This window comes from Ambystoma mexicanum, chromosome 4q, assembly GCF_040938575.1.
Source record: "Ambystoma mexicanum isolate Mex_15411 chromosome 4q, UKY_AmexF1_1, whole genome shotgun sequence".
NCBI classification, from domain to species: domain Eukaryota; kingdom Metazoa; phylum Chordata; class Amphibia; order Caudata; family Ambystomatidae; genus Ambystoma; species Ambystoma mexicanum.
In genome coordinates this window covers 1182388517-1182411762 of record NC_090928.1, presented here as the reverse complement: position 1 = coordinate 1182411762, position 23246 = coordinate 1182388517, and the positions used below count along the sequence as shown (strand labels likewise).

General features: G+C 60.0%; 1 protein-coding gene across 1 annotated transcript in view; it reads left to right on the top strand.

Annotated features, from left to right (window-relative positions):
• DNAH8 (dynein axonemal heavy chain 8) overlaps window positions 1-23246 on the top strand; it is an 8835797-nt gene that overhangs the window by 8391011 nt on the left and 421540 nt on the right. The gene's annotated exons all lie outside the window — the stretch shown is intronic.

Sequence of the window (23246 nt, the reverse complement as noted above, 5' to 3'; positions counted from 1 at the left end):
AGTTAACATTGGTGGCTACATAACCAAACATCACCTACAGACTCTCAGGGTAATTCATAGAAATTCGCACAAAAGTGGCACACGCGACTGGCGCACAGCGTGCCCGTGCGAATGTCTGCGCCAGCCGCGTGCGCTAAAATCGATTTCCGCGCACAGCGTATTCATGGATTTTCGCATCCAAAACCAGACGTGGCGCAGCGTGGCGCAGCGACCCTGCAGCAGCGCCAGTTACGCCCCCAAGAACGCCCTCGTGCAAGGAAAAGCCTTCAAAATCCCCAAATAATCGCAAAGGGCTGCGCTAACCCTGGACCAGTTCACAGGGCTGGCAAACAGCAAACGCCAAGCGGGGAACGTGTATTTCAGTGGTTCGCGGGAAGTTTCACACGCGATTGTCCTGTGTACGTGTGCATTAGGGGTGCGCGGGAAGTATCACACGCAAAATCAGCAGGGTATGTGTATTTCAGGGGTGCGCGGGAAGTTCCACACGCAATTTCAGCAGGGTACGTGTATTTCAGGGGTGCGCGGGAAGTTCCACACGCGATTTCAGCAGGGTACGTGTATTACAGGGGTGCGCGTGAAGTTCCACACGCGATTTCATCAGGGTACGTGTATTTCAGGGGTGCGCGGGAAGTTCCACACGCGATTGGCCCCATGCGAGCAAGGTACGTGTATTCCAGGGGTGCGCGGGAAGTTCCACACGCGATTTCAGCAGGGTACGTGTATTTCAGGGGTGCGCCGGAAGTTCCACACGTGATTTCAGCAGGGTACGTGTATTTCAGGGGTGCGCAGGAAGTTCCACACGCGATTGGCCCCGTGCGAGCAGGGTACGTGTAATCCAGGGGTGCGCGGGAAGTTCCACATGCGATTTCAGCAGGGTACGTGTATTTCAGGGGTTCTGGGGAGTACTACACGTGAATTGGCCGTGTGGGTCCTCCCAGGTGTTCGCTCTACAACCTCCACGGCCCCTGCAGGCAGCCCACACCACGGGGGACTACCCTGCACCCCTGCTCATGTCCCGCAGGCAGCCCATCCACCATGGGCATGCCCCCCAGCCAACCCACATGTCACCTTGCACTACTGATCAACAATGCATGTCTCCCAGCACCCCCACCCCCCAGCAGTCAGGGGCACCCTCCACCAGGCCCCCACTCCTGTCTCCCTGCACCCCCATCCCCCAGCAGTCAGGGGCACCCTCTACCAGGCCCCTACTCCTGTCTCCCAGCACCTCCACCCCCGGCAGTCAGGGGCACCCTCCACCAGGCCCCCACTCATGTCTACCACCACCCCCACCCCCAGCCACCAGGGGCAGCCTCCACCAGGCCCCCGATCATGTCCCCTATTACCCCCACCCCCCAGCAGTGCAGGGGCAGCCTCCACCAGGCCCCCACTCATGTCTACCACCACCCCCACCGCCCTGCCACCAGGGGCAGCCTCCACCAGGCCCCCACTCATGTCCCCTATTGCCCCCACTGCCCAGCAGTGCAGGGGCAGCCTCCACCAGGGCCCCACCCATGTCTACCACCACCCCCACCCCCCAGCAGTGCAGGGGCAGCCTCCACCAGGCCCCCACTCATGTCTCCCATCACCCCCACCCCCCAGCAGTGCAGGGGCAGCCTCCACCAGGCCCCCACTCCTGTCTCCCTGCACCCCCACCCCCCAGCAGTCAGGGGCACCCTCAACCAGGCCCCCACTCCTGTCTCCCTGCACCCCTTACCCTCCAGCAGTCAGGGGCACCCTCCACCAGGCTCCCACTCCTGTCTCCCAGCACCCCCACCCCCCAGCAGTCAGGGGCACCCTCCACCAGGCCCCCACTCCTGTCTCCCTGCACCCCCACCCCCCAGCAGTGCAGGGGCAGCCTCCACCAGGCCCCCACTCATGTCCCCTATTACCCCCACACCCCAGCAGTGCAGGGGCAGCCTCCACCAGGCCCCCACCCATGTCTACCACCACCCCCACCCCCCAGCCACCAGGGGCAGCCTCCACCAGGCCCCCACCCATGTCTCCCACCACCCCCACCCCCCAGCCACCAGGGGCAGCCTCCACCAGGCCCCCACCCATGTCTCCCACCACCCCCACCCCCCAGCCAGCAGGGGCAGCCTCCACCAGGTCCCCACTCATGTCCCCTATTACCCCCACCCCCCAGCAGTGCAGGGGCAGCCTCCACCAGGCCCCCACTCATGTCTACCCCCAGCCACCAGGGGCAGCCTCCACCAGGCCCCCACTCATGTCCCCTATTACCCCCACCCCCCAGCAGTGCAGGGGCAGCCTCCACCAGGCCCCCACTCATGTCTACCACCACCCCCACCCCCCAGCCACCAGGGGCAGCCTCCACCAGGCCCCCACTCATGTCCCCTATCACCCCCACCCCCCAGCAGTGCAGGGGCAGCCTCCACCAGGCCCCCACTCATGTCTCCCTGCACCTCCTACCCCCCAGCAGTCAGGGGCACCCTCCACCAGGCCCACACTCCTGTCTCCCTGCACCCCCACCCCCCAGCAGTGCAGGGGCAGCCTCCACCAGGCCCCCGCTCATGTCTCCCATCACCCCCACCCCCCAGCAGTGCAGGGGCAGCCTCCACCAGGCCCCCACTCATGTCTACCACCACCCCCACCCCCCAGCAGTGCAGGGGCAGCCTCCACCAGGCCCCCGCTCATGTCTCCCATCACCCCCACCCCCCAGCAGTGCAGGGGCAGCCTCCACCAGGCCCCCACCCATGTCTCCCACCACCCCCCAGCCACCAGGGGCAGCCTCCACCAGGCCCCCACCCATGTCTCCCACCACCCCCACCCCCCCAGCCACCAGGGGCAGCCTCCACCAGGCCCCCACTCATGTCCCCTATTACCCCCACCCCCCAGCAGTGCAGGGGCAGCCTCCACCAGGCCCCCACTCATGTCTACCACCACCCCCACCCCCCAGCCACCAGGGGCAGCCTCCACCAGGCCCCCACTCATGTCCCCTATTACCCCCACCCCCTAGCAGTGCAGGGGCAGCCTCCACCAGGCCCCCACTCCTGTCTCCCTGCACCCCCACCCCCCAGCAGTCAGGGGCACCCTCAACCAGGCCCCCACTCCTGTCTCCCTGCACCCCTTATCCCCCTGCAGTCAGGGGCACCCTCCACCAGGCTCCCACTCCTGTCTCCCAGCACCCCCACCTGTCTCCCAGCACCCCCACCCCCCAGCAGTCAGGGGCACCCTCCACCAGGCCCCCACTCCTGTCTCCCGGCACCCCCACCCCAGCAGTGCAGGGGCAGCCTCCACCAGGCCCCCACTCATGTCTACCACCACCCCCACCCCCGAGCCACCAGGGGCAGCCTCCACCAGGCCCCCACCCATGTCTCCCACCACCCCCACCCCCCAGCCACCAGGGGCAGCCTCCACCAGGCCCCCACCCATGTCTCCCACCACCCCCACCCCCCAGCCACCAGGGGCAGCCTCCACCAGCCCCTCACTCATGTCCCCTATTGCCCCCACCCCCAGCAGTGCAGGGGCAGCCTCCACCAGGCCCCCACTCATGTCTACCACCACCCCCACCCCCCAGCCACCAGGGGCAGCCTCCACCAGGCCCCCACTCATGTCCCCTATTACCCCCACCCCCCAGCAGTGCAGGGGCAGCCTCCACCAGGCCCCCACTCATGTCTCCCTGCACCTCCTACCCCCCAGCAGTCAGGGGCACCCTCCACCAGGCCCCCACTCCTGTCTCCTTGCACCCCCACCCCCCAGCAGTGCAGGGGCAGCCTCCACCAGGCCCCCACTCATGTCCCCTATTACCCCCACCCCCCAGCAGTGCAGGGGCAGCCTCCACCAGGCCCCCACTCATGTCTACCACCACCCCCACCCCCCAGCTACCAGGGGCAGCCTCCACCAGGCCCCCACCATGTCTCCCACCACCCCCACCCCCAGCCACCAGGGGCAGCCTCCACTAGGCCCCCACCCATGTCTCCCACCACCCCCACCCCCCAGCCACCATGGGCAGCCTCCACCAGGCCCCCACCCATGTCTCCCACCACCCCAACCCCCCAGCCACCAGGGGCAGCCTCCACCAGGCCCCCACTCATGTCCCCTATTACCCCCACCCCCCAGCAGTGCAGGGGCAGCCTCCACCAGGCCCCCACTCATGTCTACCACCACCCCCACCCCCCAGCCACCAGGGGCAGCCTCCACCAAGCCCCCACTCATGTCCCCTATTACCCCCACCCCCCAGCAGTGCAGGGGCAGCCTCCACCAGGCCCCCACTCATGTCTACCACCCCCCCAGCCACCAGGGGCAGATCCACCAGGCCCCCACTCATGTCCCCTATTACCCCCACCCCCCAGCAGTGCAGGGGCAGCCTCCACCAGGCCCCCACTCATGTCTCCCTGCACCTCCTACCCCCCAGCAGTCAGGGGCACCCTCCCCCACCCCCCCAGCAGTGCAGGGGCAGCCTCCACCAGGCCCCCACTCATGTCCCCTATTACCCCCACCTCCCAGCAGTGCAGGGACAGCCTCCACCAGGCCCCCACTCATGTCCCCTATTACCCCTACCCCTCCGCAGCGCAGGGCCAGGCTCCACCAGGCCCCCACACATGTCTACCACCACCCCCACCACTCAGCCACCAGGGGCAGCCTCCACCAGGCCATCACCCATGTCTCCCACCACCCTCACCAACAGCCACCAGGGGCAGCCTCCACCAGGCCCCCACCCATGTCTCCCACCAGCCCCCAGCCACCAGGGGCAGCCTCCACCAGGCCCCCACCCATGTCTCCCACCCCCCAGCCACCAGGGGCAGCCTCCATCAGGCCCCCACTCATGTCCCCTATTACCCCCACCCCCCAGCCGTGCAGGGGCAGCCTCCACCAGGCCCCCACTCATGTCTACCCCCACCCCCCAGCCACCAGGGGCAGCCTCCACCAGGCCCCCACTCATGTCCCCTATTACCCCCACCCCCCAGCAGTGCAGGGGCTGCCTCCACCAGGCCCCCACTCATGTCTCCCTGCACCCCCTACCCCCCAGCAGTCAGGGGCACCCTCCACCAGACCCCCACTCCTGTCTCCCTGCACCCACCCCCCAGCAGTGCAGGGGCAGCCTCCACCAGGCCCCCACTCATGTCCCCTATTACCCCCACCCCCCAGCAGTGCAGGGGCAGCCTCCACCAGGCCCCCACTCATGTCCCCTATTACCCCCACCCCCCAGCAGTGCAGGGGCAGCCTCCACCAGGCCCCCACTCATGTCTACCACCACCTCCACCCCCCAGCCACCAGGGGCAGCCTCCACCAGGCCCCCACACCATTCTCCCACCACCCCCACCCACCAGCCACCAGGGGCAGCCTCCACCAGCCCCCCACTCATGTCCTCTATTACCCCCACCCCCCAGCAGTGCAGGGGCAGCCTCCACCAGGCCCCCACTCATGTCTACCACCACCCCCACCCCCCATCCACCAGGGGCAGCCTCCACCAGGCCCCCACTCATGTCCCCTATTAACCCCACCCCCCAGCAGTGCAGGGGCAGCCTCCACCAGGCCCCCACTCATGTCCAACTCATGTTCCCCTGCACACCAACCCCCCAGCACTGTGGGGCACCTGCCAGCAGGCCCCCACTCATGTCCAACTCATGTTCCTCTGCACCCCCACCCCCCAGCACTGTGGGGCACCTGTCAGCAGGCCCCCACTCATGTCCAACTCATGTTCCCCTGCACCCCCACCCCCCAGCACTGTGGGGCACCTGCCAGCAGGCCTCCACCCATGTCCAACTCATGTTCCCCTGCACCCCCACCCCCCAGCACTGTGGGGCACCTGCCAGCAGGCCCACACTCATGTCCAACTCATGTTCCCCTGCACCCCCACCCCCCAGCACTGTGGGGCACCTGCCAGCAGGCCCCCACTCATGTCCAACTCATGTTCCCCAGCCAACATGTCATCACAATCTAGATCCCTGGTCCCTATGGTCAGCCTCCAAATGCAAAACACCCACCCGAGTATTGGATCCACCCACTCAGAAATGGCAATAACATGATAGAACAGCAATTGCAAGTTTGGAAACGAACACATGTCCCTCACATACACCCAATGGGTGTCATTGAATCTCAAAACCCATATCATGATATGCATGAAACCAATGAGATGATACCACACATTGAAGTTTGATCAAAAAATATGTATTAAAGGAAACATGAATTGAATCAAAAATAAACTAACAGAAATGAGAATGTAAAAAAAGTTAAAAGAAGCATGTCCGTGAAAAAATGCAAAACCAAAAATCAGAATCCAAAGGAATGGTGTCCAAAGTCACAGTCCACAAAAGAAAATCCAATGGGAAATTATAATCGAAAGCCATTGCTCCATGGGTAAATTGTAAAAAGAAAAGAAAATCCAACAGTGAACTATGTACAGGTGAACAAGCCAGGGCCCATGATCCCAACAAAAGAAATGAAACCTATCTAACAACACTACCTAATAAAAAATAACTATATACAAAAATGTGGCCCATTGTCCAAAAGGTCCAAAGAAAATGCAAAAACAAAGGAAACCCAACACTAACTACATAACTATTTACATGGGCAGCGGGCTAGTCCAACGGCTCACTGGATGTTGTCATGGGCCAGGGCATCATCGAACTCCTGTTCAATGGCTTGGAGGCGGGCATGTTCCCTGGCCCTGAGGTCTCGCAGGGATAAAGCAGTGTCCAGCTCCAACTCCCTGCGAAGACCCTCGAGGCACTCAGCCTGCCTCAGCGCCCTCCGCATGGAGTTCTCCGCCCTGACCATTGTGAGCCGTTCCTCCTCTGCCCGCTGCCGCTCCGCACCTATCTGCTGGCCCAACCACTCCCACACGGAAGCCACTCCCATTCCAGGGTTCTCCTGCCCTCCGGCCGATGCCTGCACCCCTGATGTTGATGGCCCCGAGCCATGATGCCTCCCACGTCGAGCCTGCCGCTGCCTCCGACGCAACTGCCTGTGCCAGCACGACGGCATCCAGGCTGATGGAATCCACCGACACCGTCGTGCACGTGCCCTGCCCGATGATGCTGTCACATCCTCCATCTGCTGGGGTCCAGTTGCTGGTGTGTCCACCCCTGCTGGACCTCCGACTCCCGACTGTGGCAGGGATGGGATCCCCACCGAGCCGGCTGCATTGGTCGGGGCAGGTCCACAGGGGGCCCTGGTGGCATCTGGGCCGGAAGACGGCATGGAGAACGACTGGTGCATAGTCTCCACAGAGGAGGAAAGGGTCGCCAGATTGGCCATCACATGTAGGAAACCCCCGACCATGGCCGATCCCAACTGGGCCACGTCGGCACGGTGCTCTCCGTGATGACGTGCATGCTCCTCCCGGGAAGCACGCACCTCATCACGAATTGCACCTGTGCGCAACGCGACACCAATCAGGACCTTCTCCCTACGGCCAGGGGTCCCCTCGTCCGCAGGTGGAGGGGAGTCAGATGACATGGACATCCCCCCTACCTGCGGACGGGCCTGGGATGGGGCATCCCTGCTGGTGCATGGTGGTGCAGTCACAGTGTCAGGGACAGTGACATGCACAGGCCCCTCCACTGCGACCTGTGCTGCCTCCTGCCCCTGCCCCTGGACTGCAACACTTGCACCAGCAGGGATGCCCCCACCAGGCCCCATGTGCGACTCAGTAGCGGCCTCCTCCTCCTCTGTGGAAACCACCAACCTGGATGGCTCCACCCCATCTTCCGCCGTTGCAAGCCCCTGTGGGGGCTCACCCACCCCTTCCGCTGCAGCCGTGGGGGCATCCCCGCCGCTTTGCTCCACAGAGCCGTCTCCGCCCTCTTCTTCACGTGGCGCTGTGTAGAGGGAGACATAGAACACAAGCATCAGGGTACTGTACAATGGTCCCCTAGACAGGAAGCAATAGCAGATGAGTGGCACTGTCAAAGATCACTTCCATCATGTCCCTCCACAACACATGGCTCAGTGCAGGTAAAACACATGCGGTAACAGGCATGGCGCATGCTATGGACATTAGCATACATGTCCAAGTGATTCTTGAAACATACACTGTTGTTTTGGAACTCGCATGCATCATGGGCCATGCCTATCACATGCACACACTTCACCCTAGTTTCATCCATCTGGCCTCGTACACCACAGACACAGTGGATACAAGGATGACTAGGCTGCATCAGTGAACCTGAACATTGCGACAGACATGTGTCATGCATCCCTGGCATTCACAAGTCACAGACACGCAGGTCAGACACACAGACATGGACAGCATACATGTACATGGCATCAGCACCCATCCCTCACCCATGTCCAGGAACAGAGACTGGCATGCTTTCATGTGGTCATTCTGCATAGGGCAACCCATGTTGCATTTGAACACATGCACCAACCGTGTGGTTCACACATTACTGGTCTCACATGCATGACGTCCCTGCACACACACATGCATACATGGCCTATGTCACACATACAGGCAAGTATCAGACAACCAGCACACTGCGACATGCCCTGTCTCACACAGCAATGCTTGGCCACTTACCGCTCAACTCCAGACGGGTCTGCCTCTCAAGGATCTGGGTGTGGAGCGCTGGGCCTACGCGTTCCAGGACCCTCATCTGGATGGTACTCATGTGACCCCGGCCCCCCTCCACGAGGCGCCGGGCCTTCAAGAGGGTCCTGGACCTGCAGTCATCCCAGCGCTTCTTGACATGTTGGTAGTCGCGGACTGCCACCCCTTCCGCGTTGTGGAGATGGTGCAGACCCAGGAGGGGTCTGAGGGCCGACCGACCACCAGTGAGGGATGTGGTGTGGTGGTGGGTGGGAACCCACAACTGCTGCAGGTCGTGCTCTCAAGGGGTGTTTCTGGCTGCACCTCCCCCGAGCTGTACTCGGGTGTCGATTCGGATGATGAGACCTACGTGCCGTCGCAGGTGAGTGTTCCTGGGAGGGATTCTGTTCTGTCCGACCCACCTGCACCAGGGTTAGAACCCTCAATGGGGATGTCAGTGTTGGCAGGTACGCCTTTGGTGGTTACGGATGCAGGGTCACACTCCGCGACATCTGATCCTGTTCCTGGGCCAGTAGATCAGAGGGGGAATGCAGTCCTGCAGCCTCAGGCAGTGCCGGCACAGCAAGGCGCAGTTCGCCTTGCCCCAGACAGGTGTGGTGCCCGCCGACGTGGTGGCCGTACGCCACCTGGCAATACCGCATGGGAGCAATCCATTTACGGTATGGCAACCAAACAGGCAGCATCATCAAAGATGATGGCTCAGGCCATGGATAGGGTGGCCACTTCCATTGTCCCCCCCGAAAGGCTGATGGAGCGACTACAGCAGGCAACCAACTCCATCTGCCAGTCACACAGGGAGGACATGTTGGCGTCCGACAGGGACAGGCGGGCGGCACTGGCGACTCTGCAGGAAGCCATCTCCATAGAGTCCCAGGGCCACAGGGAAGCCCTGAGGCTGGAACTCCTTCACCTCAGGACGACTCTTGTTGAGCTTGAGGCTTCAACAAACCGAAGGACAGAACAGCAGCTGGAGCGTCTCACTCGTACGCTCTCAGCTGAGATGCAGGCAACTAGGGCGGAGGTCCGGGCATCCCGTGAGTTGTTGCATGGGGACCTCCGCACACTTATCCTCCAGAATGAGACCTACCACACCCGCATGCTTGCAGCCATGTAGGAATAGACTAGGGCTTTGCGTGGGCTGCCTCCCATAGTGCTACCACCTCCTGATGCAGCTGCAGAGGTTGAGGATAGCGACAGCAGTGATACTCCCACAATAGGGTAGCCGTGTAGGCCATGAGCCCATGGAGGTGTTTTCTTTCCGCAAGATCCACACAGGTGGGTTTTGGTGTGCACCCTGTCCTCGGACCTCCTGGGTGGCCTCCCCCCCCAAACCACCCCCACCACCCTCCAAAACCCTGGGCACATGCAGGCTTGTCATGGATTTGGTTCAGATGCTTGGGATTTTGTCACACACACCCCTCCTGCTTCCCGTTTCCATGGGCTTGCAAAGGGTGTGCCCAAGTGACATTGACGTACATGGTGACATTGGACTCCCATGAGCTGTGTGGGCAGTCTGTAGTCAATACTGTGTATACATTCAAAGTGCATATTGTTGTTGTATTGTACACTGCGTGGTGTATTGATATGTGCCTCTGCATCCATCTCATCCTCCATATTTGCAGGTCCATTCCTCATGTCTTCACAATGCGGTCCACCTTGGAACTGGAGTCCATGTTGTAAGCAGTGCACCTACACTCTTGCGTGGCGCTAACACTGTATACTTGGAAGTGTTCGGAGGGCTGTCATCATCATGTGGTGAGGCTAGCTAATTTTTAAGTCTGTAATGTCATGTTTAAGGTAGGTAGGAGGCTGTGTAGGTGATTGGTATTCTTGGTAAGTATTTGGTAATGTCGGTTGTAGGTCCTGCATTACTGTGAGCATTTCATGGGTGGACATGTTTCCATTAGGGACACTGTAGCTGCTGACACTTGGGGCATGTTGTGGGGATTAATTTCTTTCCTCTCACATTGCATGACATGCCATGGTGTGTTGTGTGGCCGTGCCGGGGAGGGGGTGGGTGACATGGCACTGTTTTCATGTAGTATTTTGCAAGTGGGTATTCATTTCTGCAGCATGGAAGTGTCTTTTCATGACACTGCATTGGTGATGTTTGTGTAGGTAGGGATGCACACATTGTGACACTTTCACATGAACAATCTCAGGCTGCTATGGTTCTGACAGTTGACAGTCCCCTTGTTCGTCTTAATTGTCAGGTCGAGTCATCATTGCTTATCAATTGGTATGTGCCAGGCCTGTGTGCACTCCACTGGGGTGTGATTTCTATGTGAAGTAATTAGCCACCAGCTGCGTACGGGCTGCCTCACCCCGTGCCCTCTCCCCTCCCATGCGCAGCGGGCGTGCATGTGGTTGGGGATGTGGGGGCACCACCATGTCCACAGCCAGCCCCCCGGCGTGTTGCAACATTGTGCAGGACACATGCTGCCACTATGATCCTGCACACTACTGGGGGCGCATGTAACAGCTGCCCGCCAGAACGGTCAAGGGAGCGAAAGCGTGACTTGAGCACTCCGAATGTGCGCTCCACTATGCCCCGGGTTGCAATATGGGCTGTGTTGTATCTTACCTCTGGAGGCGTGATGGGGTTCCGAATTGGCGTCATCATGTGGGTGCTCAGAGGGTAGGCACTGTCCCCTGGTGAGGAGGTGATGGGTATCATTAGTGGGGTAGTGACATAACTCTGCATCTGACATGCATGCATGTGCAGTGGCATTCATACTCACCAAGCAGCCATGTATCGCCATGCCGCCCAGCTTCTAGGTCCCGGCTTAGGGTAGACATTCGGTAAATGAAGCTGTCGTGGGTGGACCCTGGATAGTTGGCATATACTGAGGTGATGATTCCCTTAGCATTACATACTACCTGCACGTTGATGGAATGCCAGTGCTTGCGGTTCCTATAGATGTGCTCAGATGCCCTGGGGGGACGTAGTGCCACATGGGTGCAGTCAATGGCACCTAGCACTTTTGGGAATTGTGCCACACCGTAGAAATCGAGGGTGGCAGCCTGCCTTTCTGCAGGTGTCCTGGGCAGGTATATGTGCCTACGGACTGATGGGCGTGCAGTGATGATGTTCAAGACCTGGTGTAGGCAGCGTGACTGCGTGGCCTGTGACACCCCACCCACTATGGCACTTGTCTGCTGAAATGATCCTGTGGCCAAGAAGTGCAGTACATTGAGGACCTTCTCCAGGGGGCTGAGTGCTTGGGAGCACAGGGTGGGTGATGTGAGGTCATCCTCCCACTCACTGACCAGGTCCAGTATTATGTGTGGGGGAAACCTGTACCTCCCATACACCTGGTCATCAGGCATCCCAAAAAGGCTGGTTCTGGGAGTGAAAATTCGGGCCCTCAGTATCCTCCTCCTCCTCCTTTGGTAACCCACGGCCACTGCTGCTAGGAATGGTATATTCATCCTGGCGTATGAGCTTGTTTGTTGTTTGCGTGCACTTTTATGCTGCGCGGGTCGACGTACGCCTGCTTCATGCTGGCGTACGTGTCTCAGGATTGGACCATTAATTTTTCGGCACGTCGTAGGCGAACGTGTGAATCTTCCCGCCCACTCCAGGAATACACGTAGCACGCTCTCACAGGCACAGTCGCGGGTAAATATTCCCGCCCACCCCTGGAATACATGTACCCCACTCTCACAGGCCCAATCGCGTGTGGAAGTTCACGCGCACCCCGAGGTACACGTACCCAGGCCAATCGCGTGTGGGACTTCCTGCGCACCCCGAAGTACACGTACCCAGGCTAATCGCGTGTGGAACTTCCCGCGCACCCCGAGGTACACGTACCCAGGCCAATCGCGTGTGGGACTTCCCGCGCACCCCGAAGTACACGTACCCAGGCTAATCGCGTGTGGAACTTCCCGCGCACCCCGAGCTACACATACCCAGGCCAATCGCGTGTGGAACTTCCCGCGCACCCCGAAGTACACGTACCCATTCAAATCGCATGGCTGGGGGGTGGGGGTGCAGGGGGACATGAGTGGGGGCCTGGGGGAGGCTGCCCCTGCACTGCTGGGGGGTGGGGGTGGTGGGAGACATTAGTGGGGGCCTGGTGGAGGGTGCCCCTGGTGGCTGGGGTGTTGGGGTGCATGGGGACATGAGTGGGGGCCTGGTGGAGGCTGCCCCTGCACTGCTGGGGGGTGGGGGTGATGGGAGACATGAGTGTGGGCCTGGTGGAGGCTGCCCCTGCACTGCTGGGGGGTGGGGTGGTGGTAGACATGGGTGGGGGCCTGGTGGAGGCTGCCCCTGGTGGCTGGGGGGTGGGGGTGATGGGAGACATGAGTGGGGGCCTGGTGGAGGCTGCCCCTGGTGGCTGGGGGGTGGGGGTGATGGGAGACATGAGTGGGGGCCTGGTGGAGGCTGCCCCTGCACTGCTGGGGGTGGGGGTGGTGGGAGATATGAGTGGGGGCCTGGTGGAGGTTGCCCCTGCTGGCTGGCGGCTGGGGGGTGATGGGAGACATGAGTGGGGGCCTGCCTGGTGGAAGCTGCCCCTGCACTGCTGGGGGGTGGGGTGGTGGTAGACATGGGTGGGGGCCTGGTGGAGGCTGCCCCTGCACTGCTGGGGGGTGGGGGTGCATGGGGACATGAGTGGGGGCCTGGTGGAGGGTGCCCCTGCACTGCTGGGGGGTGGTGGGAGACATGGGTGGGGGCCTGGTGGAGGCTGCCCCTGCACTGCTGGGGGGTGGGGGTGGTGGGAGACATGGGTGGGGGCCTGGTGGAGGCTACCCCTGGTGGCTGGGGGGTGGGGGTGATGGGAGACATGAGTGGGGGCCTGGTGGAGGCTGCCCCTGCACTGCTGGGGGGTGGGGGTGCATGGGGACATGAGTGGGGGCCTGGTGGAGGCTGCCCCTGCACTGCTGGGGGGTGAGGGTGCATGGGGACATGAGTGGGGGCCTGGTGGAGGCTGCCCCTGCACTGCTTGGGGGTGGGGGGAGACATGAGTGGGGGCCTGGTGGAGGGTGCCCCTGGTGGCTGGGGGGTGGGGGTGCATGGGGACATGAGGGGGGGCCTGGTGGAGGCTGCCCCTGCACTGCTGGGGGGTGGTGGTGGTGGGAGACATGAGTGGGGGCCTGGTGGAGGCTGCCCCCGGTGGCTGGGGGGTGGGGGTGGTGGGAGACATGAGTGGGGGCCTGGTGGAGGCTGCCCCTGCACTGCTAGGGGGTGGGGGTGATGGGAGACATGAGTGTGGGCCTGGTGGAAGCTGCCCCTGCACTGCTGGGGGGTGGGGGTGGTGGTAGACATGGGTGGGGGCCTGGTGGAGGCTGCCCCTGGTGGCTGGGGGTGGGGGTGATGGGAGACATGAGTGGGGGCCTGGTGGAGGCTGCCCCTGCACTGCTGGGGGTTAGGGGTGGTGGGAGACATGAATGGGGGCCTGGTGGAGGCTGCCCCTGGTGGCTGGGGGGTGGGGGTGATGGGAGACATGAGTGGGGGCCTGGTGGAGGCTGCCCCTGCACTGCTGGGGTGTGGGGGTGGTGGTAGACATGGGTGGGGGCCTGGTGGAGGCTGCCCCTGCACTGCTGGGGGGTGGGGGTGCATGGGGACATGAGTGGGCGCCTGGTGGAGGCTGCCCCTGCACTGCTGGGGGGTGGGGGTAATAGGGGACATGAATGGGGGCCTGGTGGAGGCTTCCCCTGGTGGCTGGGGGGTGGGGGTGGTGGTAGACATGGGTGGGGGCCTGGTGGAGGCTGCCCCTGCACTGCTGGGAGGTGGGGGTGGTGGGAGACATGAGTGGGGACCTGGTGGAGGTTGCCCCTGCTGGTTGGCGGCTGGGGGGTGATGGGAGACATGAGTGGGGGCCTGCCTGGTGGAGGCTGCCCCTGCACTGCTGGGGGGTGGGGTGGTGGTAGACATGGGTGGGGGCCTGGTGGAGGCTGCCCCTGCACTGCTGGGGGGTGGGGGTGGTGGGAGACATGGGTGGGGGCCTGGTGGAGGCTGCCCCTGCACTGCTGGGGGGTGGGGGTGGTGGGAGACATGAGTGGGGGCCTGGTGGAGGCTACCCCTGGGGGGTGGGGGTGATGGGAGACATGAGTGGGGGCCTGGTGGAGGCTGCCCCTGCACTGCTGGGGGGTGGGGGTGCATGGGGACATGAGTGGGGGCCTGGTGGAGGCTGCCCCTGCACTGCTGGGGGGTGAGGGTGCATGGGGACATGAGTGGGGGCCTGGTGGAGGCTGCCCCTGCACTGCTTGGGGGTGGGGGGAGACATGAGTGGGGGCCTGGTGGAGGGTGCCCCTGGTGGCTGGGGGGTGGTGGTGCATGGGGACATGAGTGGGGGCCTGGTGGAGGCTGCCCCTGCACTGCTGGGGGGTGGTGGTGGTGGGAGACATGAGTGGGGGCCTGGTGGAGGCTGCCCCCGGTGGCTGGGGGGTGGGGGTGGTGGGAGACATGAGTGGGGGCCTGGTGGAGGCTGCCCCTGCACTGCTAGGGGGTGGGGGTGATGGGAGACATGAGTGTGGGCCTGGTGGAGGCTGCCCCTGCACTGCTGGGGGGTGGGGGTGGCGGTAGACATGGGTGGGGGCCTGGTGGAGGCTGCCCCTGGTGGCTGGGGGTGGGGGTGATGGGAGACATGAGTGGGGGCCTGGTGGAGGCTGCCCCTGCACTGCTGGGGGGTAGGGGTGGTGGGAGACATGAGTGGGGGCCTGGTGGAGGCTGCCCCTGGTGGCTGGGGGGTGGGGGTGATGGGAGACATGAGTGGGGGCCTGGTGGAGGCTGCCCCTGCACTGCTGGGGGTGGGGGTGGTGGTAGACATGGGTGGGGGCCTGGTGGAGGCTGCCCCTGCACTGCTGGGGGGTGGGGGTGCATGGGGACATGAGTGGGCGCCTGGTGGAGGCTGCCCCTGCACTGCTGGGGGGTGGGGGTAATAGGGGACAGGAGTGGGGGCCTGGTGGAGGCTGCACCTGGTGGCTGGGGGGTGGGGGTGGTGGTAGACATGGGTGGGGGCCTGGTGGAGGCTGCCCCTGCACTGCTGGGAGGTGGGGGTGGTGGGAGACATGAGTGGGGACCTGGTGAAGGCTGCCCCTGGTGGCTGGGGGGTGGGGGTGGTGGGAGACATGGGTGGGGGCCTGGTGGAGGCTGCCCCTGCACTGCTGGGGGGTGGGGGTAATAGGGGACATGAGTGGGGGCTTGGTGGAGGATGCCCCTGGTGGCTGGGGGTGATGGGGGATATGAGTGGGAGCCTGGTGGAGGCTGCCCCTGGTGGCTGGGGGGGTGGGGGTGATGGGAGACATGAGTGGGGGCCTGGTGGAGGATTCCCCTGCACTGCTGGGGGGTGGGGGTGCATGGGGACATGAGTGGGGGCCTGGTGGAGGCTGCCCCTGCACTGCTGGGGGGTGGGGGTGGTGGGAGACATGAGTGGGGGCCTGGTGGATGGTGCCCCTGGTGGCTGGGGGGTGGGGGTGCATGCGGACATGAGTGGGGGCCTGGTGGAGGCTGCCCCTGCACTGCTGGGGGGTGGGGGTAATAGGGGACATGAGTGGGGGCCTGGTGGAGGCTGCCCCTCGTGGCTGGGGGGTGGGGGTGGTGGTAGACATGGGTGGGGGCCGGCCTGGTGGAGGATGCCCCTGCACTGCTGGGGGTTGGGGGTGCATGGGGACATGAGTGGGGGCCTGGTGGAGGCTGCCCCTGTACTGCTGGGGGGTGGGGGTAATAGGGGATATGCGTGGGGGCCTGGTGGAGGCTGCCCCTGGTGGCTGGGGGTGGGGGTGGTGGTAGACATGGGTGGGGGCCTGGTGGAGGCTGCCCCTGGTGGCTGGGGGGTGGGGGTGGTGGGAGACATGAGTGGGGGCCTGGTGGAGGCTGCCCTGGTGGCTGGGGGGTGGGGGTGATGGGAGACATGAGTGGGGGCCTGGTGGAGGCTGCCCCTGCACTGCTGGGGGGTGAGGGTGGTGGTAGACATGGGTGGGGGCCTGGTGGAGGCTGCCCCTGCACTGCTGGGGGGTGGGGGTGCATGGGGACATGAGTGGGGGCCTGGTGGAGGCTGCCCCTGCACTGCTGGGGGGTGGGGGTGTTGGGAGACATGAGTTGGACATGAGTGGGGGCCTGATGGAGGCTGCCCCTGCACTGCTGGGGGGTGGGGGTGGTGGGAGACATGAGTGGGGGCCTGGTGGAGGCTGCCCCTGTTGGCTGGGGGGTGGGGTGGTGGGAGACATGGGTGGGGGCCTGGTGGAGGTTGCCCCTGCACTGCTGGGGGGTGGGGGTAATAGGGGACATGAGTGGGGGCCTGGTGGAGGCTGCCCCTGGTGGCTGGGGGGTGGGGGTGATGGGAGACATGAGTGGGGGGCCTGGTGTAGGCTGCCCCTGGTGGCTGGGGGGTGGGGGTGATGGGAGACATGAGTGGGGGCCTGGTGGAGGCTGCCCCTGCACTGCTGGGGGGTGGGGGTGGTGGGAGACATGAGTGGGGGCCAGGTGAAGCCTGCCCCTGGTGGCTGGAGGGTGGTGGTGATCGGAGACATGAGTGGGGGCCTGGTGGAGGCTGCCCCTGCACTGCTGGGGGGTGGGGGTGGTGGTAGACATGGGTGAGGGCCTGGTGGAGGCTGCCCCTGCACTGCTGGGGGGTGGGGGTGCATGGGGACATGTGTAGGGGCCTGGTGGAGGCTGCCCCTGCACTGCTGGGGTGTGGGGGTAATAGGGGACATGAGTGGGGGCCTGGTGGAGTCTGCCCCTGGTGGCTGGGGGGTGGGGGTGGTGGGAGACATGAGTGGGGGCCTGGTGGAGGCTGCCCCTGGTGGCTGGGGGTGGGGGTGATGGGAGACATGAGTGGGGGCCTGGTGGAGGCTGCCCCTGCACTGCTGGGGGGTGGGGGTGGTGGGAGACATGAGTGGGGGCCTGGTGGAGGCTGCCCCTGGTGGCTGGGGGGTGGGGGTGATGGGAGACATGAGTGTGGGCCTGGTGGAGGCTGCCCCTGCACTGCTGGGGGGTGGGGGGTGGTAGACATGGGTGGGGGCCTGGTGGAGGCTGCCCCTGCACTGCTGGGGGGTGGGGGTGCATGGGGACATGAGTAGGGGCCTGGTGGAGGCTGCCCCTGCACTGCTGGGGTGTGGGGGTAATAGGGGACATGAGTGGGGGCCTGGTGGAGTCTGCCCCTGGTGGCTGGGGGGTGGGGGTGGTGGGAGACATGAGTGGGGGCCTGGTGGAGGCTGCCCCTGGTGGCTGGGGGTGGGGGTGATGGGAGACATGAGTGGGGGCCTGGTGGAGGCTGCCCCTGCACTGCTGGGGGGTGGGGGTGGTGGGAGACATGAGTGGGGGCCTGGTGGAGGCTGCCCCTGGTGGCTGGGGGGTGGGGGTGATGGGAGACATGAGTGTGGGCCTGGTGGAGGCTGCCCCTGCACTGCTGGGGGGTGGGGGGTGGTAGACATGGGTGGGGGCCTGGTGGAGGCTGCCCCTGCACTGCTGGGGGGTGGGGGTGCATGGGGACATGAGTGGGGGCCTGGTGGAGGCTGCCCCTGCACTGCTGGGGGTTGGGGGTAATAGGGGACATGAGTGGGGGCCTGGTGGAGGCTGCCCCTGGTGGCTGGGGGGTGGGGGTGGTGGTAGACATGGGTGGGGGCCTGGTGGAGGCTGCCCCTGCACTGCTGGGGGGTGGGGGTGGTGGGAGACATGAGTGGGGGCCTGGTGGAGGCTGCCCCTGGTGGCTGGGGGGTGGGGGTGGTGGGAGACATGAGTTGGACATGGGTGGGGGCCTGGTGGAGGCTGCCCCTGGTGGCTGGGGGGTGGGGGTGGTGGGAGACATGGGTGGGGGCCTGGTGGAGGCTGCCCCTGCACTGCTGGGGGGTGGTGGTGGTGGGAGACATGTGTTGGTGATCAGTAGTGCAAGGTGACATGTGGGTTGGCTGGTGGGCATGGCCATGGTGGATGGGTTGCCTGTGGGACATGAGCAGGGGTGCAGGGTGTACCCTGTGGTGTGGGCTGCCTGCGGGGGCCGTGGAGGGTGTAGAGGGAACACCTGGGGGGACCCACATGGCCAAATCATGTGTAGCATTCCCCGGCACCACCGAAATACACGTACCCTGCAGAAATCGCGTGTGAATCTTCCACGCACCTCGGAATACACGTACCCAGGCCAATCGCGTGTGGAACTTCCCGCGCACCCCGTAGTACACGTACCATAGCCAATTGCGTGTGGAACTTCCCACACACCCCCACCTACCCAGGCCAATCGCGTGTGGAACTTCCCGTGCACCCTGTAGTACACGTACCCAGGCTAATCGCGTGTGGAACTTCCCGCGCACCCCGAAATACACGTACCCAGGCTAATCGTATGTGGAACTTCCCGCGCACCCAGGAACACGCGCACACGCTATTTTTCACACAGTGGGTGTCCGTGTTTGTCGGTGCCCCTTTGCACCTCATTTGTCCTAGAGGGCCACTGTATGGGCCATTCATCATGGCTGTATATGGGTGCTTTTTGTTAGCGCACATTTTGGCGCACATTTTATTCAGTCGCAGGGGCGCTACCGCCTGCTTTCTTGTGGCGTGCTTGTTTGGCCCTGTGCGCGTCTTTGACCGTGCGCTGGTTTGCCCTATTCGATTCCATGAATACGGGTTGTAGGCGAGGGTGTGGGCGTTCTGCGCACTTGCCTCCTGTACTTCCACCGTGACGCCGATGTTTTCACATGTTGTTCCCCATTCCGAGTGTTACGCCCCGTGTTCCGCCTACTTTTCTGATGTGCGCCGCGCTATGTGCGATTTCGCAGTGGCCGTGGCGCACGCTGTTGGATGACCTGTGCGCCGGCGTGCGCGGCGCACATTTTTAGCGCACATCCAATGTTTTTCTCGGGCACGGACTTCCATGAATCGCTGTGCGCTGGTTTTCCTGCGATTTTCGCACTTGCACTGCGATTTTCGCACTTTTCCTGCGATTCGCACGTTTTGCCACCTCTGCGCGGTAATTTCTGGCGCACATTAATTCCATGAATCGACCCCTCTGTGTTCAAACCTTCAGTGTCATTCCTCCCTACCTGTACTCCAGTGCAATCATTTCAGTTTATAGGTGTCGCAAGCAACACCTAATAGCCCAAACTAAAAATGTAGAGTTGGACGTACGCTTTTTGGGGAATTTGTGACCTACTATTCCCTATTTTGTTAGATGTCTATTTGGCATTTGTGGAGCGAGATCTCCTACCAGAGGCCATGCAATTAGCTTTAATCCCCAAACCAGAAAGGGATGGTACTAAGTGTGCAAATTATAGGCCCATATCTCAGCCGGTAAGACAGCCCAGCGGGTTGAGCGCTCGCTGCTGCGATCTGAACGTGATCTGCAGGGCGCAGGTTCGAATCTCGGCAAGGCCAACTCAGCCTTTCATCCTTCCAAGGTTGATAAATGAGTACCAATTTCAGTTGGGTGATATTGTATGTAAATATGTGCTCTGTAAAGCACTTTGGATTAAGGCGCTAGATAAATAACACATCATTAATGTGAATGTTACGTTTTTGGCAAAAATATATGCGAGAAGACTGTGTCCAATATTACCTCATATTATTCATAGAAATGAGACTGGTTTTATGCAGGGCCATTATAGCTATGATAACATATGAATGGTTATGGATGTCATTCATTTTAATAAGGAGAGAGTGTGGTTGGACGTGAGTGTGGACGCCGAGAAAGAATTTGATCGTGTAAACTGGGTTTATTTACATTTTTTTAAATTGTTCTATAGATTATTACAAACTTTTGACAACATTTCACCAATTTACCAGTTAAGAAGAGAAAGATCCCATCCCAACTTCAAACAGTAGAGTTTAATTCTGATTTTAGTCTTAATCAAAAATGTGACAGCCCATATCGTTAGGGGAATCATTTCTCCCGTAATAACAAGTTCTACCACTCTTCAGCATTCAGGGACAATTCAGCCAGGTCTTATAGGCATTCCTCAACTTTTTGGATCTCTTTCTTAAGGTTTAAAGAGTTGAGTTTTTTTTAATCTCTCTCCTTAGCTCAGCACTTTTTAGCATTACTACCAGCATTTCTTATTTTCTTCAAACATTGAATTTGGAGGATGGTTTTGTACTCCTATTTTACCAAAGGCGGACCCGAACCATGACCTGTGCTGTATTCAAAGAACATCCTGTTGCAATATGGATGTCTCCTTTCGTCATTCTTGGCTGATCCCCTTGATTTATCTGTTTGATCAATGTCACTTAAGGTTTATATTGGAACATCTTCTCTTTGGCCCTGTCTTTATGCGTTTTTTTTCATGCGTTGTATAGTAGGGCAAAAGCTCAGAATTTAATGAATTGGGCTAAATCTACTGTCTTTAATATACAGCATGGAAGCTGTCCGAAATGCCCTTTATTTCCTCTTTTGTTTAATATATTTATAGAACGTTTAAGCGGCAGCACTTAGATTAAATGGTAACATTTAAGGTATTAAATGTGACACTTATGTGTCTACAGTACTATTATATGAAGATGATCTCCTGTTTCTTTCAAATCTAGAGTACTCATTTTGGAATGTATTGGAACTATTGCTTTGTTTTGGTAACATATCAAACTTTAACATTAATATATCTAAGACAAAAGTATTTCCAATTACCCTAATGTGTAACCGTTAGGTAAGAAGTTATGCAGTCACACTGTGTGAGACTACACAACACTTATCTGTTTGGTATTAGGTAACCCACCTTTTGGTATAGGTCTGTACTGCACAAGTTGGTAGTGTGACTGAGCAGCCAGGCCTACCTCAAGAGGGGTAAATGTGAGCTGTAGAGCTGTAGCAATTACATTTGTCAATACAAGTAACCAAGTAATACTTACACTCAAGGTTTCAGTTATAAATAGTTATTTAGTTATTTAACATCAGGTTTTAAATAAGCATTCTCTAAAAAGATAATTCTTGTAACAAAAATATACTTTAAAAATACTTTTCAGAATCAGAGCAAGTTAGTGGATAATCTTTGGATATGCTTCTTACACATTTCTTACACCCTGAGGTGACTTCAATCACAAGGACACAAATGGCATGTATATATCAATATAGTTATACTTCGCAGATTCTGAGGTTGCAGAAAGGAAAGGTTTAAGGAAAGAAAATGGTTAAATAGGTTCTCAGTATATGTGAAGACACGTTAATCTTTGAATGAAGCCTAGATAAGCCTTTACCAGCAATAACAGTCTAAAACAAGTTACCACCTATGAGGGACAGCAATATCAAAGTCAATGGGCTAGAAGAGTCTGCAGGGAGCCAGAGCAGCAAAAGTCAATTTGAACCAGTCTATGGCGCTGAGGCATTTCTTAGAATCAAATTCTTGCACAAAGTTAGAAAGTTTGTTAAATAAAACCACTTGTAGGGTCACAAGCTGTTAAGCCTGTGGAAGGAGAGTTGGAATCAACTCTGAAAGTAAGCCAATGCAGTTCCCAAATGATAAAAGCACAGCTAAAAGACAATGAGGTAAGTACCCCAAGTCTACACATTACCTCTGGTTTGAAGCTCGATTCTGTCCTGTTACAGCGGTGCAGACCCTGTGTTCCTGAGCTTCAAGCGTGGGGACAAGAGGGAGGATGTCTGGAGGGCTCCTGCGGCGGTAATTGGGAGGTTGTTGGCAGCTACAGGCTTTTTTTGGTTCAGGGGCACTTCGCGATGTCAGCGCTTAGTAAACAGCACCGTTGCGGATCTCGGATATCCGTTAGGCTTCTTTCACACCTTGGGTCCTGCAATCTGGTGAGGGGACTCCAGCTCTGGTCGTCCTGCTTCTGGCGGGTCCTTAGACTCCTGTAGCTTCTATCTGGATTTCAGACATTGTGTTCGACTACAGATTGCTCGACTCCTGGCACTCGGTTCTTGCAGTAACAAGAAGAAGTACAGCCAGTCAGGGAAGATGGTCCATTGGAGTTCGTCTCAGGGTTAATTGGTCCCACTAACCCAAGGTAGGAAGTCGTCCCTTCTGGAGATTCTCTGTCAAATTGAAAAAGGAGTTTCAGCGCCGCAGCAGGGCTTCTCCGGGCAGTTCAAAGGTCCAGGAGGATGCAGCAAGCTTTGTTGACGGTTACTTTGTCGGTTGTTTCTCCCAATGTTCCACTCTGCCTCTAGTCCCAAAACCCTCGCCTTTTAAGCAGGTTTCTCCCATTCATGCACAGCCTAGGCTGTCAATCACACAGCAGGGTGGCCAATCAGGACTGGTTGCATTCAGGCACTCCTAGAGACAAAGGACAGGGGAGTTTCGGGGTCCTCCCTCACATCCTGCTTTTCCAGACACCCTGGAGCCAGAGGCGGGCTTCAGGGCTGAAGCCTGCCAAAGGCAAAACAAACAAAGGGCTCAAACCTGTCCCAATACACAGAGTAAAACCCAAGAAAGACCTCACAAACAGAAAATGGCTGAAAAAAAGAAGAACAGGGCCATTTTGACAAAATGGTCACCTATGGGTGCTGTGCTGCAGCTGAGGATTCAGCCTGCGGTAGAAAAGCAAAATGGTAGGAAAGTTAAACCACTGCCACCAGCCATTTAAAGTAGTGAGTTTAACATAAACACAGTTACATGAGAATTTAGGATAAAGGGCTACTCGGTAACCCCCCAGCACTCCACATAACATGGTGCGTGGTGGACCTACAAAGAGAAAATGTAAGTAAAGTCAATTTCACTTTATCATTCTTGGGAACGGTACTTCACACAAGAAAAGGTATTTAAACCTTATGAGAAATCTAAAGGATTTCTCTGTGACACTGCACTGAAGGTGCTGAGTGTGACCATACAAAAAGTGGATGCCTATGGAGTTTGT